The sequence below is a fragment of the Egretta garzetta genome, unplaced genomic scaffold (assembly GCF_000687185.1).
Source record: "Egretta garzetta isolate BGI_Z169 unplaced genomic scaffold, ASM68718v1 scaffold554, whole genome shotgun sequence".
Lineage (NCBI taxonomy): Eukaryota > Metazoa > Chordata > Aves > Pelecaniformes > Ardeidae > Egretta > Egretta garzetta.
Window position 1 is genome coordinate 286,858 of NW_009259499.1, and position 16,479 is coordinate 303,336.

Genomic DNA, 16,479 nt, shown 5'->3' on the forward strand with positions numbered 1-16,479 from the left:
GCTATCCACAGCTTTCGCAGTATTCTTCCCCCGTATCTCTGCCCACCAACTGGAGTACCACATTGAGGCATGGGAAAAAAGATGGCTTCATCTCCATGCACATTCCTGCCCTCTTTGCTTGTAAAGCCAAAAAGGTTATAAACAGTGATGGGGAGTATGTGACATGGACAGCTGTGGGGTTAAGATTATTTCACAGGCTGATGAACAGGTGCCTAAAATATCCTTTCTGTCTCCCATTCCTTTTTCTCAGTCTATCCCCCAGGCATTTACTCAGAAGAAATGAGCTTAAGCCAGCAACCTAGAAGAGATCTGAATCTTAATAAGCAAGAAGCAGCACTGCTTTTCCTTAAGTAGATCAATCTGCGAAGACAAGATTTTTCTCTCTGGTTGGGGAAGCATATGGAGAAAGCTGCTATGCTGGTTAGGGACTGAAGGAAAAGGATGCTTCACAAACAGCGTATTTAGCTTATCACAATGGCAGTGCTGCCAAGGGCAAAGAAATGTTCAGTGAAATTGGTATCTATGACAGCTGGTACTGCCCACATACCTGAAAGCTGACTCTCCCTTGCAGGAGGGTGCATTGCAACTGTATTTCACCCATTTTCCCCAAAGCTCCTAAGAACCTCCAAGGATTTCCATGTAGCAACCTGTTCTTGGTGGCTCCACCTCTGTGTCAGGTTACTGTCCCTACAACTTGTCTTTTGGGCTGGGAGCAGTGTGTAAAGTGGCAATTAAGCTGTGTTACCTAGATAGAAGTGGATGCTGAATCACGAGTTCTTCAGGGCCATGAAGCAATTTGGTCTGCCTGAGGAAGTCTGCTGCAGAAAGCAGATTTAAAAGGAGAGAGTCACACACAGCTGGGGGAGAGCATCTGGCATACCATTAAGCTACACTTAACTAACAAGCTAAACAAAAGGCTTAAGTAGCGCATGATATGTGTCTTTTGGTAGGACCTGAAATGTGACAGCTGAAGACAAGGCACAGGATATTTAACTCCTGGAGATCCAAAGCTGTCCAAACAGATGCTTAAACTGTAGCTAGAACCAAAGGAAAACAAAAAAGCAAGCACGGAAACTGTGCAAGCCAAAATGATGGATATGATGGAGAACTGTGGCTGCTAACGTAAAGACAGAGAAATAATTAAAGTATTGCAGACTACAGAACTTAAAGGAGGGGAAGAAGGCTGAAATAATGACATGAAATTCAGTTAATTTTACCAGGCTTTAAATTTTATCCATTCTAAGACCAGATGCAACTCTGCTTATCCACTATTGGATAATTTTACCTGCTGGAAAAAAAAGTTGGACAGTTATCCCACAATAACTAAGTCTGCAGTCCCTTAAATCTTTTACATAGAAGGACTGATGTTTATGCTACTTTTTAGAAACAGAGAGATGAAGCAGCTTTCTTGCAGCTCTGGAGTCCTTAGCAATTTCACATCTCAGATACTGAGGAACAAGTCTCTCTGGACTTCTTTTCTCATTTGTTACAAAAAACCTAACACCTGACTTTTTCTCTGGCATCTTCCACATTTGGCGATTTTCATTACCTTGTAAAATAGTCACAAAAGGAGATGGACTGTTGCTCTCTTCCATACACTACTGAAGTAGGAGGAGTTTGGTTCAGAGGATGGTCAGTGTACTACGTGTGGCCATAAGAAAGCCTGATATCAGTTCAATTAATGTTAATAATAATTAAAAAAACCCAAATCACACAGATGAAAATAATTTGTAACTAGATGCAGCTGTGCACTTGAAAAGAGGTGCAGGTAATGTGTTTCAGGACATTGCCAAAAGAGTAGAAGAATATTTCCCCACTGCTTACATTATTTTAAATATAACACAATTCTTAAAAAAAACTTTTGGACAGGAAGAATATTTGGCTGTAGCCTGTGTTTGTGTTTCACCTGTATTAAGCAGATTGGCTCACAGTTGGCTGAAGACTCTCACCCCAAAATACAGCTGCTCTTAATTTGAAGATGTCCCATCCTTGCCTTTGTTGTTTTGTGTCCACTTCCTCAGTGCTTAATAACAGCTAAATATGTACAATAATAATAAATGCCTGCCTAATACTTAATCTGAGCTTGTCTCACTGAGTTTCCAGCTATTAGTTCTTGTTGTGTTTTTCTCTGCTAAATTAAGGAGCACTTTTGTATCCATTTGTTCTTACCATGGAGCATTTATACACTAATCAGGTCACTTCTCAATCTGCTATAGTATGAAGAACAACTTGATCTGAAAGTATCTCGTTACACAGCTTTTTCTCTTCCCCTTTGAGTAATTAGTATTGCTTTCTTCCTTATACTCTACAATTTTTAATATCCTCTTTAAAATTATGAAATGGAAACAATTTTCAGGTTCTGACTGATCTATTCATACAGAAAATTACCTTGCTGCTTCCATATGTCCTTCTTCCAAGGTGAATGCTAACTTTCCTGCCGTTGTAGGGACCCTCACGCTGCTCAAATGCCCCCTCTAATCTCCTTTCCCCCCTATTCTGTTTATGTTGTTCTCTGTTTCTAGACACATCATGCGGTTTCTTCTCATATCAAAATGCATTTTATTTAAATAGCCTCTGTTGCTTAGTACTCCTGATCTCTCTGAAGGACTGCTTCTTCTTCAGTCTTTGGCAGAGCACCTCTCCAATACACTTGTAAATGTTAGGAGCAGGGATTTAACATTCACTGCTGAATATTTTAAATAGTAGTGAATTCAGTGTTGACCTCTGCAGAGCCTCCCTCTAAGAGTATCTTCCTTCACTGATTATTCCTCAATAAATTGTATTTTTCAAAATGAGCCAATTGTTCAGTATTTTACTTATGTAACACATTCTTCATTGAAAATATGAAGGACACTTTCTGCTCCCATGGCAAGACTGGCAGAGACAGTTTTAGCTGTCTCCTTTTGCCTTTCTTTATAGTGTTACCTATGATGCACTTACTCGGGATCATCCAGGCATTTTCATCTAACAAAAATTCTCCTGTTGTGCTGAAGTGGGACATGGCTGGTGCTCAGTGGAAGCCTTGCTCTCCTCCCATGGACTAATGTGGGTCTGTGACATCTCACCAAGTGTCTAAGGTCCACCAGCCTCCAAGTGTACAGGGACAAGGCTCCATGGTCTGAGTGGTCCCACTCAGACCTTTATCTCTGGTTTAAGCCAGATTCTTATAAACTGTCCTTACTTCTATGTATTTGCATAGTTTGTACAGCTGAAGAGGAAAGAGGTGGAAATGTATGAGAAGACCATATGGCCATCCTGGCCATCAAAGACAGAATTATGCTCTGGCTTTCAAGGACTGTTACACCCTCCCAGGGCTCTCATCTCTAGACCTTTTTGAATACATTAAGAGCTTTAAAACACCCCCCCTGGAGATCTCAAAAATCCAAATTTTAAACACAAATTAGATCCGAAAGGGGAAAGAGCTTCTCAGCCAATGCCTTTAGGATACCTGGCAGCAGCCTCTGTGAGCCTGCAGAGTATTAAGTAGCATTCTAAGTTATTAATGACTTATAAAATTCATTTTCACCCTTAGGCAATACAAGTATATCAGTCTGATGCTTTCCAAAGAGAAAACAGAAATATTCATTGAATACATCTGCTTTTTCTGCACAATTATTTTTATTATTTCCCTCTCCTTAGGATATACAGGTACAACTACCAAAATTCCTAATAGATTTATATATACAACAAAAAAATTTCTTCGTGTTCTAAGTCTTGCAGGACATGAAATTCTTTAGAGTTTTTGTATGTTCCATAACTTCAGACCAGTAATGATTGCTACTTATTTCCTTGTCCATATTTTTACACTGTGTTTTTTAATACCTAATTCCCACTTCCATTATATTACCAAAGCAAGACAGAGTTTCCAGCAAAGCTGCTTTATTTCTTGAAAATGGAATACTGCGTTTTTTGACCATTTATCTGAAATAAATCCTATTTTTATTTGTGTTTTCTTTCTGACTTTTTCCTTTTCATGATTTCTGTTCACAGTTTCCCTGTGGTGCTTGGAGGATTGCCCTGGTATCACCAAATATTTATACTGCTGTTAGGATCATTTTTCCTTGCCCAGACTGCACATAATTAGATCGTGGTCACTGGTTACCATACAGTTTTAATCCAAAAACTATCAATTGTTCACCAGCCATCAGGGGCAGGCTCTTCATAAAATACATGTGTTGTCTCTTCACTTGTAACTCAGGTATGAAATCCCAGATATTAATGACAATTATTATAAATTTCAGTGTTTATCCAAATGGGAGAAATTGATATCAGGTGCAGAAACTACTCTTGGGCCCAGAGAACAAATTGGCTGCATCCTAACTCTTTACTGGAAGTAGGTCTGCTGTGTGTGCTAGCCATACCCACTCCCCTTTTCTACAAAAAGAAAACCTGAGGACAAGACTGGACTTGACCCCTTCACATGCCTGGGCACATACTGATACTACTTTTCCTTTTCTGCACTCCATTATTTCTCAGTCCTTTGAGGAAAACATTCTGCTTCCTCCATTTTTCTCGCCCTATCCCTTGTGATAAAGTGCTCCTCACATCTTCCTTTTCAATGCACATCCCTTAATCCTTTCCTGCGTTCATGTCCCCCATCAGCGGTGTCATGGCACTTCTCTTCCTAACGTACTGTCACTTCTTTTATTTTGTTATATGCATGAAGTACATTTTCCAGAAGATTACTGCTTGTAATGGCCTCTGTGTGTTTATGCTTCTATTAAAATCTTCAAAACGATGCATCAGGAAGTCTTACCTTGTGGTATAATATTGACGAACAACCTGGCCTGAGCTTCCCCTATACATCATGGCTCCGTGGGAGGCGAGGCATCTGAACACATTACTGCTCACTTCGGCTCATCCATCAGAATTTCTCCCAGGAGTGAAGAAAACGGGAAGTCAACAGTGTGTCTGATGGCAATTACCACATGAAGTATTCATGCATCTCCCACCTTTAAGTCAGTGTTCAGATTTGTTTGCTTAAAATGCAGCCTTAAGAGGAAAAAAGAGAACACAGACGTTAAGTGATGAGTATGACATGGGCATGGCTTACCTAAGATAGAACAGGATTTTATTTTTAAATAAGCTTAGGCTGTCTTGTGCCTGCTGTCCAAAAACTAGAGCGGGCTTAGCGCAACAGCGAGTCCCCCTGTCCCCCTAGCAGCACCCTGCTTGTTCCTGCTGCTGAGACCCCTGCAGCCCCTGCGCAGTGGCACCTCTGCACTCGCAGCCACGGCTGAGAACTTTCCCTTCGCTCTCCCCCTTCCCTCCCTCACACAACCAGCAGGAGCTGTGTTAAGCTCTTTTAATAAACAATACTTTTAGTTCTTTTCATCTTCAAAGCTTTTTTTTTTTTTTACAACCATTAACTAATTAATCCTCACAAGAGCCTGAGAGAGTTGATGGAGTTGTTCTAACCAGCAGGCAACTGTCAGCGCACCTCGTTTAACTTGACCATTTAGACAGAAGGAGAAAGAGAAGTACGTGTGTATTTATTTCGTCTTTTTTGCAAGACCAGAGACCGAGGCAACACAGGAACTGCAGCTATGGCAGTCTGGTTTCAGATTTTCAGTTCCGCCCTGGAACCGCTGTGCTGCAGCTCTCATAACCCCCTTCCACCGTCCTCCCAAGGTAAACTGAAATGCCTACAATACAAAAAGATCGAAGAAAAGGTTTTTCCTCAGTGATGTTCCTCCCGTAGAATGGCAAACTGTCTCCTTGATTAACTCTGTCCCAAAACAAGGGACTGATTACTTTTTAACCTTTACAGAAGCTGGAATACAAACTTACCATGCACTGCACACTTGGAGATTTATTGAAATTTGATTACAAAACCCGAAGGGAAAGATGCGCTGCATCTTGAACAGCTTTACAGAAAGTCAGTCTAGACATTCCTTTATGAATGACTCGATCTATGCATATCATGAAAGAAAACGTGCAACACTTTCTGACTGTCATTTCTAATTGGACATGGCTAGGATATATATGCATTCTTAAATAAAGAAAGCAGAAGTAGCTCTTTTAGCTTATTTTACAGGCAAAAACCCCACTACAGTTAAATACATTCAGGAGTGATTGCAACAAACAGATGTAAATTATTTTTTCAGACTTCAGGGATCACTTTGAAATGGCTCTCAATATATCTAGTCCTCCCCAACCTCAAAGCAGCATAAAGCAAAAGAAAAAGGATCTGCATGATTTATACATGTATTTTTCTTTAACCTTTATTTTTAGAGAGGCCTGTTAGAAATTCTTACTCTCTCTCGCTGTGAGGTTCACGCAGCTGTGTGGAAGGGGCATGCGACCGGCAGGATGGTCCGTGCCCCAGGACCAGCCGCCCAGCATGACCTCCAGCAGCCTAACCAGCACAAGTGTATCTGGCTCTCAATGCCACCCCCCCAGCACCTGAGGTTTCTCCAGCAGTGCTAGTTGCAGATTACACCAAGGTGGTCACTGAACACATGGAAAAAAAAGCATTTGGTCGAAAATCCAAAAGCTGTCGTGACAAGCAAAGACACCTGCCTCCGTCAGAAGTTTAACGGGAAGAAATAGTTATTAGGCTAAAACCACCAAACATCCCAGAAAGGTGGGCATAGCCCCTGTGTCAGGGAGTGGGGCTGCCCCACTGTGCACAGGGCAGGGGGCCCCAACAGAGGTGCAGCTCCCCAGGACAGGGACAGTGTCATGGGGCCTCAAGGGCCCCGAGGTGACACCCAGGGAGCCCAGTGAGGGCAGCAGGGCCAGGGCACCACCATCCTCAGAGCAGTCCTGTTCCAAAGAAAGGGAGTCCTAGGTGGTGGTCTTGGAGGGGGCAGATCGGGGGAATTAGCGCCTAGAGATGCCCCAACACCACCTTCTGAGCTGGGTGGTGGGCCCATTAAATCTTCCTTACCCACTTGAGGTCCAAAGGCAACTTAACCAAGCAGAAGAGTAGAGCAGCTTGTTGTGACGGTTGTGCGTGGCCTGGCTTCAGAGTGCGCTATTTTCTTGCAAAGTGCATGCCCAGGAGCGATGACTGCAACAGCAGCATAGCATACAATTTCATTTGGTGAAATGAAATCATGAGGTGAATTTTCTGGAGACTGAGAAGTTGCTGTACTTGCCCTAAAACTCCCAGTGAACAGAATGAAACTCACTGTATATGTTTTTTAGACCTAAGAAGCAAACAGAGCTTCAGCCTGGGTCGTAAACAAACAAAGTCAGGACACAGCAGCTTTACCTCAGCCAAGGCCCTCACAGAGCTCACATAGGGGGGCTGAAAGGACACCAGCCCTGTTGAATCATTTGGCAGGGTTTCAAAGAGTTTAAGTCCGCTCAAGCTGCACAGTGAGCAGGTTAAGGAAACTGATCCATCTGAAAATTAATCATTTTTTGTTTAGAGTTAGTTTTTTTGGCCAGCTCAGCTCCCTGCATTAACAGCACTGGCAAGAGCACTGGCCAAAGGTGGGGAGAGGACAGAGCCACACCAACACTAATGTGGGTAGTGTGCATGCTGCCGTGAAACCATCACCCCAGGAGCTGTTACACAAGAAAACATCTACAGACACTGTGCTCAAGGCCTACTGTATCCAACCGCCTGAAGTGCTACCTAATCGCAGCTGAACAGCTGTGAAAATAAATCTGATCAATTGTAACTTCGTGTAAGGAAAAAGTCACCTTAAACTGCGCCCAAGTCTGTCTTCCACTGGGATCTTCCAATAACATCAAGTGAAAACATGTTGAAAGGCTCTCCTTAATTTTCAGAGCCAAACCTGAGTGATCCCATCCAGGCTGTCACCAGCATATGAGAAATGCCAGGAATGAGACAGACACCTTGCCCGCCAGCAGTCTCCTGCTCCCGGGTCACTCCCAGAGGGCTGTTAATGCCAGTGAAAATTAACAGAGTTACAGACACATGAAATTCATCAATCTTGGATGTCGCTAAGCTTCACCTAGGGATCCTCCATCTGACCTACAGGAATAAACCAAAACCCACGTAAACGCACACAGCCAGTTTTTAATAGACGGATTTATCCCTTAGAGGTAGATTCTGTCCTTCTAGCAAGTTCCCAGAATAGCCCTACCTCTGTATTTGGGAAACGTGCCCAATCCCTAACCTTTTAAGCAGCTTGTTTTATTACCTGTCAGCTATCTAATAAGTCTTGTACAACGTGGGCATAAACACCACGTTAACGGTATAGTTACACAAACACTTCTCTGGCAGCAAAGCTGGGTCAAGAAGTTTCCCTGCCGTTTGGTCCAGCTCCAGCTCTGGCTTTAGCATTTCTTCATCACACCAGCCCGACTGTCTGAGGCGCTGCACTGTCAGTGAGACTGCTGAAGTTACCAGGGTAAAAAACAAAACAGAAAAACCTCTTGCACTGTAGTCTTTTCCTCTTCAGCAAGGAAAAGGGGGTGGAGAGGGCAGACAGAATAGAAATAGGAATCTGGAAAAGCTTTTCCAAATGTTAAAATGGACGAGGGCAGAAAATACTTGAACTGACTTTGCCACCTTTACCAAAAACTCACACTTGTAGCTGCACATAGAGAAACACATATCAACAGTAGAAACTATTCGCCCACCTGTGTTAAAGCAGTCAGGAGCCTTGCCAGAGACAGTCTAGAACATGGCATGCATTCAACCTGTAACAAAACTACAGTTTAATGTTCAGGGCAATTAGATTTGACTTAAGGTTTTCTCAACAAAAAAGGAAACACAGTTATAGGATGACAGCGTGACTGAATTATGAGGGCAACAGCCCGGGTGAGACAAGAGCTCCCTACCAGTTCCCACAGACACCACTGACATGAGGCAACAGGGAACAACCAACAATGAAACCATCGAGAGGGACGCGAGTTGTCTTCACTGTGCTAAAATTCCCACCTAGTCCTTTCAAAAGTCAAATGGCCTTAACGCCATTTAAAATAGTGTCCTGGGTTCAGCTGGGACAGAGTTAATTTTCTTCCCCGCAGCTGGCACAGTGCTGTGGTTCGGATTTAGGATGAGAAGAATGTTGCTAACACCCTAATGTTTTGGTTGTTGCTGAGCAGGGCTTACAGCAGCCAAGGACTTTTTCAGCTTCCCCTGCTCTGCTGGGTGCTCGAGAAGCTGGGAGGGGGCACAGCCAGCTCAGCTGACCCCCACGGGCCAAAGGGCTATGCCAGACCATATGACATCATGCTCGGTATATAAGCTGGGGGAAGAAGAAGGAAGGGAAGGACTTCTGGAGTGATGGTGTTTGTCTTCCCAAGTCACCGTTAGGTATGGTGGAGCCCTGCTTTCCTGGGGATGGCTGAGCACCTGCCTGCTGGTCAGAAGGAGGGAATGAATTCCTTGCTTTGCTTGCATACACGCTTTTTCCTTTACCTATTAAACTGTCTTCATCTCAACCCATGAGTTTTCTCACATTTACCCTTCTGATTCTCTCTCCCATCCCCCTGGGGGGAAAAAAGTGAGCGGCTGTGTGGGGCTTAGTTACTGTCTGGGGTTAAACCATGACAAGTAGTGACCATGACAAGTAGTAAAAGTGAACTAAATTAAAAATTCTTGAACTCAGAATAAATCCCCAGATGGTTTTCATCCTGTTTACAGGAGCACAGGAGTAAAGGAATCTCTGGTCTTTTCACTTTATGCAGCCATCAAAATTCCCTGCTGCACTGATCAAGGTCAAAGATTTGTGACCCCGCTGCTCTGCAACTTGCTAGAAATTTGCTTAATTTTAATCCCAAATTTATTCATGGACAATTTATTCCCATTTATCCTCATAACAACACTGTTCTTTGGGTTAAATAGCTCTTCTCCCTCTCTGCTTCATGTGTGCTAGGCAATACCTTATCTACTTGCGGCCATCATTTTGGTAGATGAATGAGCCAAGCTTTTTAATTTTTCTTTCAAAAGGAGAATAGCTTTCCACCAAATTTTTCAAAAAGTCTCTTCTCTCCTGCTCTAAAATTAGAGTTCAGCTTCCTTGGGCCTGGATGGCTAGCACTGCACACAGTATTTCAGAGATTATTTCACTGTTGCCCTGGATGATGAAATTGATTTTAAAAATTAACTTAGATTTATGCATTTAATTTTTACTTGTATTATCTACACCAAGAAACTTAAAGAATATCAAGACCATTTTTTGAGCTCATACCTCAATATTTTGACTCAAACCTGGGAAAATTAAGGCTTGAGAATGTTTTTCCTCATGCTGCATTCTGAGGCAACACGGTCTGAATTGGAGACTAATAAAAATCTGTCTATCTATATATATTGTTATGTCAGGATCAAATAATTCATACCACATACTTTAAATAACATAATTGACAAAGAAATAACATGCTGCTTAGTCTCAGTAATCTTTTCTAAACATCCTACTCAAGGTTATAGGTAGGTTATAAAGATTGTATCTGTTTTCCAGAAATTGAAAACCTGCGCTAAATACCATAACAGTTATGGAATACAAGACACTGTAAGAGTCTTTAAAATGTACTTAATTTTATCTCTATATTTAATTATTTCTTTTCAAGAATTTTACTAGGTTCTCCAATTCCCGAAGCTTTTTTCTCATTAAAGTGATAAAATGAGTCAACTGTTACTACTTCAAACTTAGTTAAGTAGCCCCAGGGTGGTGCCAACATCTTAAGAGCCAGAATGTATTTATTTATCTGCTTTGTTTCCTGACTGCTGTGAGTGTAACCTGCACCTGTCATCTAGCAACAATCTCACAGACCATTTTCAATGGAACAGAGCTTTATGATTTTGGGGAGGTTTCTAGTTTTTGTTTTATGTTGAGGTTTTTTGTTTCTTTTTTTTTTAAAGTAAGACCTCTGGCTCCATAGGGAACATGGGTGTGTGTGTGCATGTGCTTGTGTGTGTATCTTCAGCTCAGATAGCAACTTGTGAGAAAGCAGGTCCATCTCAAGAGAGAAAGAGTGCTATTCTGATTTATACCACTGTGACCTTAGAATGACTACTGAAAAAGTCATTGGATAGAAAAAACTTGTACCAGTTTAGCTGAACATTAATTCCATTCCTATGTGACCAAATGGTCACCTTTTGAAATTCAAGATGCTGCATCCCAGGGCTGCCATTTTAGAATTGGCAGAACAACTTTTGTCCATGACCTCAGTATTTTACAAATATTAGTTGTCAGAATATGTCTGTGTAAAAATCACTACCCCATCGCTGCACAAATATTTTTGTCCCTCAAATAAAGGAAACTGCAGGCAGGCTTCACAAAGCAAGCTCTACAAGAGATAGAACAAGACTCCTGGAGTCTTGTCTACCATAGAACCACCTCCTCAGAATGAATTCCATCACATGTTGCATATATGCAAGGAAAATTAAAGATTTTATTACTTTCTTAACTTCAAACTCTTAGCAATTCAATTGTCTGAAGGGCTGTTGGGGCTCTTGAGCTACTTGTAGGAACAGATAACTTCAGTGATCTAAGTCAGTGAAGGGGAAGAAAAAAAAAAGTATGTTCTCACAAACTATTCTACGAGGATTTATATTTGCACTCGGTTGTCTCATCTACAGCCCTGAGTACATTCACTTGTACAGTATAGTAGAATAAGACTTGGCAGTTAAAAAAACCTTCATAAAAATTAATATCACATCTTCATAAAAATTAATTTTTTGGTTGCTTCTCCTGTCGTCTTAAACAAGATTTAGCCTGCTGGAAAGGTAACAAGAATGTTCTTTCATGCTGAGCTATCTGCACAAGGCACTAAAATTCAGCTTTGTGAGCACCCTGAATAAGAAAAAAATACATATTTCATTTTATTTTTAAATCACAGTGTGTCAAAATGAGCCACGTAGAATAGCTGGGACTCATTTCTTCATGCCTAACAGGAATCACTATCTCTGTCTCATTTTCATTCGTGCAGACCTTGTTAACTTGTGTGAAACAGAGAGGCAGATAACAGGAACACTCTATTCCACAATAGTAAACTTTCCTAATTATTAGATGCTCTAAATAGAGCACCTGAACTCCCAAAGTCAATTTATACCACTGTTTTCATTTGCAGCTGGGTTGAAGCTCTAGGGCCCAATTTTGGTAGCCCTCCACACATGCAAGTCTCTTACAAGTTAATGCAAGCTTTGATATGCGAATTGAGATAAAATACTGGACTAATGCCTAGCTTACTACACTTCAAAGAGTGGCATTTCAGCTAAGGGAGCAGAGAAAATATACCTGCTCCAAACACAGTAGTCATCTTTCATTTAGTGGACCAGAAATTTCACATCACTACTGAGAAGAAAATTCTAGCTACCCTTAGTAAAAAGGAAATAGCACAGCTGCAACCCCAAATATCTGTGGTTTCTAGGAGGCTTAGAGAATGTAGCCAGTGGTGGGCAAACACTAATACTATAGGTCTTCCAAAAAGTAAGTGTACTTGCCATATATGTATATGTATATGAGTGTGTGTGTATATACCTATGAAAGAAAGCTAGAAAGCTTTTTAAAAAATGTAAAAAGGGTTTTTTCTCCCCCTCTTGTAAGCAGACTAAAGACTGTGCAGACTGCTCCCTGTGCCATCAATCGTGGCTGGAGAACAGGAATGCTGCCGACAGCAGTTGCTATTCTTTTGATTCACCAGAGAGATGCCTCGCATTCCGGCGGCAGCTGACAGCACAATTAGTCCTTGTATGGCGAAAAGGGGGTGGGAAAGGATGGAGTTCTTCTGGAGAACATTTGGTTTCCATGGATAAGCTTAGTTTCTTCTGCCACAGTATTGTCAGCTGTCCGAGTCATGAAGTCTTTATACTCTAATTCCATTCATACATATCTTTTGCCTTTTAGTGAAGATTTCTGAGAGAGAAACACTTAATGAGTTTCAACCTTGTTTTGTGAAGCTTCGTGCCAGCAAAACTGGGGAAAAAAACCCAAACAAATGTTTTCTCAGAGTCAAGTTATCTCTGAATGAAACATCTACTGAAATCGGGAAAAATTTTGCCTAGTAAGTTTTGGCTTTCTTTTTACACTTTCCATATTTGAAAATGATTTCTGACTCAGATGGGATAATGCAGAAGACTTGACGACTTACTAAATGGTTGATTTTATATAAAGCCATACACAGCAGAATTTGTGTAAAAAAACAATGGGTGTTGATTACTAATAGAACTTGGCATGTATTTTTCTCTTAACATAAAATCACTCCAGTTATCACAACAATTCCATAATCTCCAATATCCCAAACCAATTAAAGATTCTGTCTGGTCTCCAGTAACAAGACTCGAAAATATGCCCATAATCAAATGCTCTATCGCCTTTAAATAGGGAGATATATATATTTTTTTCAGACAAATCACAAACTAGTTTGAAAGTTTTATGTCAAAGACATAGAAATGCATGAAAATTCATGTTACATTTTAAGTATCTAAAAGTTGCATGTTAGCACATCTTTGGATATTTCTATTGCATCATGATGAATGGACAATTTGTGCCTAGAGGTCAACATCTTTTCCATTCACCACGGTTGGAACAGAAGTTGAGCAGGCTGGCGCAGAGCTGCCAAGACTGTTGTTCCCCCTGCAAGCTACATAATTTTTGCCCTTTTCAGAAGCCAAAAGAGAAGGCAGTGCAATCTATTGGTTTGCCTCCAGCTCAGAGCTCAAGATGCATTCGTGGTTTAATGATTCGTGAGCATTATGGAACAGCTTCATCACTGATATGTTTTAAATAAAAGTCATGTTCTACTTCCTTGACTTAATTCATAATTTGATTATCCAAAGCCAGATTTCCCAGGGGCTCTCGTAAGACATTCCAAACAAACATTTCACTCCTTTTTCTCTTATGCCTGCATCTCTCATGCTGTCCTATTCAAGACTGATATTTGCTATGAGAACAACCAGAAGGTACCTTCCTGTCCAAGAAGAGAAAGGAATAATTTCTGCAGAATCCTTACCCTTCCATTTCAAACCCAGACTCTGTTATTGCTAGCCCTGTGAGTAATCACACAGAGCTCTTAAATAATTTGATCCTCTGCTTTTATGTTTCATGTTTTTAAGGCTGGAGGATAAACTGGGACAAAACTAGCATTTATTTCCCCTTCTTCTCATTTGTACCCTTCCTACTGACTGTGATGAGAGAGAACCATGTCTGAAATATAGCATGCAGATTTTATTACTTCGCTTTTGAATTCTTACATGGTAGATGATATTTATATCCTAGGCTCTCCTTAAGAGGATATGCTTATCTCTACATCACTCAAATACAGACACGCACAGTAAAAACTGAATTTTGCATTCTGATCTGTATTTCCTCCCACTCCAAAATCAATATATTAAGCAAATATTACTATAGAGGTAGTACGATCAAAGGGGTAGAGCTGCAGATTGCACGTGAGCAATCTGCCATCAGTTCACAGTTGTGCAGGCAGTGTGCACCACCACTGACGAGCTTCTGCCAGGGGAACATTTTCCCCCAAGGGTTCCTTCTACCTAAGCATCTTAAGGTGTTTCACAGGCATGAAGTCAGCCGGTGCTCTGCTCCTCCTTATTTAACCTTGCTGTTCGTTAAAAGAAGAACGGAAGAGCTGTATAAGTAAACGGGAAAGGCTTTTCAGAAACACTGTGTAGGAGAGTAGGGAAGTCAGAGCACAGGTGAGCTGCCCAGTGAACCAGAGGCTGAGCTGGAAGCCACCTTTCGCAGTGCCCTACGCCGGCAGCCATTCAGCCGTGCACAGCCGCTGCCGGGAGGGTGCCAGGCTCCCCAGGCTGAGCAGCAGAACCCGTACGAGTTCTACCTGCGGAAAGAAGGCGCTTTGGGTGAAGCCCTGGGAGCTACCAGCCAGACCCAGGGCACATCTCCCCGGGCAGGGCTCGCTAGAGGGAGCACACGCACCGCTGCCTCCCGCGGCTATCACGGCAACCCGCCGAAGGGCACCGGCTCGGCTCCTCCAGGCTCCTCAGCTGCTGAAAGCGAAATAGAAATGATAAATCCTCACGAATAGACATAAAAAGCACCCATTGCGATTTTCTGGGGAGGCTTTTCCTTTGAAGAAATTTGGTTTTAGAAGCAAATCTGATTATTCTGTTGGGGAAAATACAATACAAATAAAAAGATGAGCTTGTTAATGAATAAATCCCATTTCCCTTTCCAGAAACACAAAGGTAGTTTTTTCACCCCTTCCCATTTTTCAACAGTTGCACTGGGATTTTAAAATAATCTCGCTACCATACGGTCTGAGCAAAGACGAGGAACCAGGCGATCTCGACAGACTGTGAATGTCCGAGTCATGAAGTCTTTATACTCTAATTCCATTCATACATATCTTTTGCCTTTTAGTGAAGATTTCTGAGAGAGAAACACTTAATGAGTTTCAACCTTGTTTTGTGAAGCTTCGTGCCAGCAAAACTGGGGAAAAAAACCCAAACAAATGTTTTCTCAGAGTCAAGTTATCTCTGAATGAAACATCTACTGAAATCGGGAAAAATTTTGCCTAGTAAGTTTTGGCTTTCTTTTTACACTTTCCATATTTGAAAATGATTTCTGACTCAGATGGGATAATGCAGAAGACTTGGCGACTTACTAAATGGTTGATTTTATATAAAGCCATACACAGCAGAATTTGTGTAAAAAAACAATGGGTGTTGATTACTAATAGAACTTGGCATGTATTTTTCTCTTAACATAAAATCACTCCAGTTATCACAACAATTCCATAATCTCCAATATCCCAAACCAATTAAAGATTCTGTCTGGTCTCCAGTAACAAGACTCGAAAATATGCCCATAATCAAATGCTCTATCGCCTTTAAATAGGGAGATATATATATTTTTTTCAGACAAATCACAAACTAGTTTGAAAGTTTTATGTCAAAGACATAGAAATGCATGAAAATTCATGTTACATTTTAAGTATCTAAAAGTTGCATGTTAGCACATCTTTGGATATTTCTATTGCATCATGATGAATGGACAATTTGTGCCTAGAGGTCAACATCTTTTCCATTCACCACGGTTGGAACAGAAGTTGAGCAGGCTGGCGCAGAGCTGCCAAGACTGTTGTTCCCCCTGCAAGCTACATAATTTTTGCCCTTTTCAGAAGCCAAAAGAGAAAGCAGTGCAATCTATTGGTTTGCCTCCAGCTCAGAGCTCAAGATGCATTCGTGGTTTAATGATTCGTGAGCATTATGGAACAGCTTCATCACTGATATGTTTTAAATAAAAGTCATGTTCTACTTCCTTGACTTAATTCATAATTTGATTATCCAAAGCCAGATTTCCCAGGGGCTCTCGTAAGACATTCCAAACAAACATTTCACTCCTTTTTCTCTTATGCCTGCATCTCTCATGCTGTCCTATTCAAGACTGATATTTGCTATGAGAACAACCAGAAGGTACCTTCCTGTCCAAGAAGAGAAAGGAATAATTTCTGCAGAATCCTTACCCTTCCATTTCAAACCCAGACTCTGTTATTGCTAGCCCTGTGAGTAATCACACAGAGCTCTTAAATAATTTGATCCTCTGCTTTTATGTTTCATGTTTTTAAGGCTGGAGGATA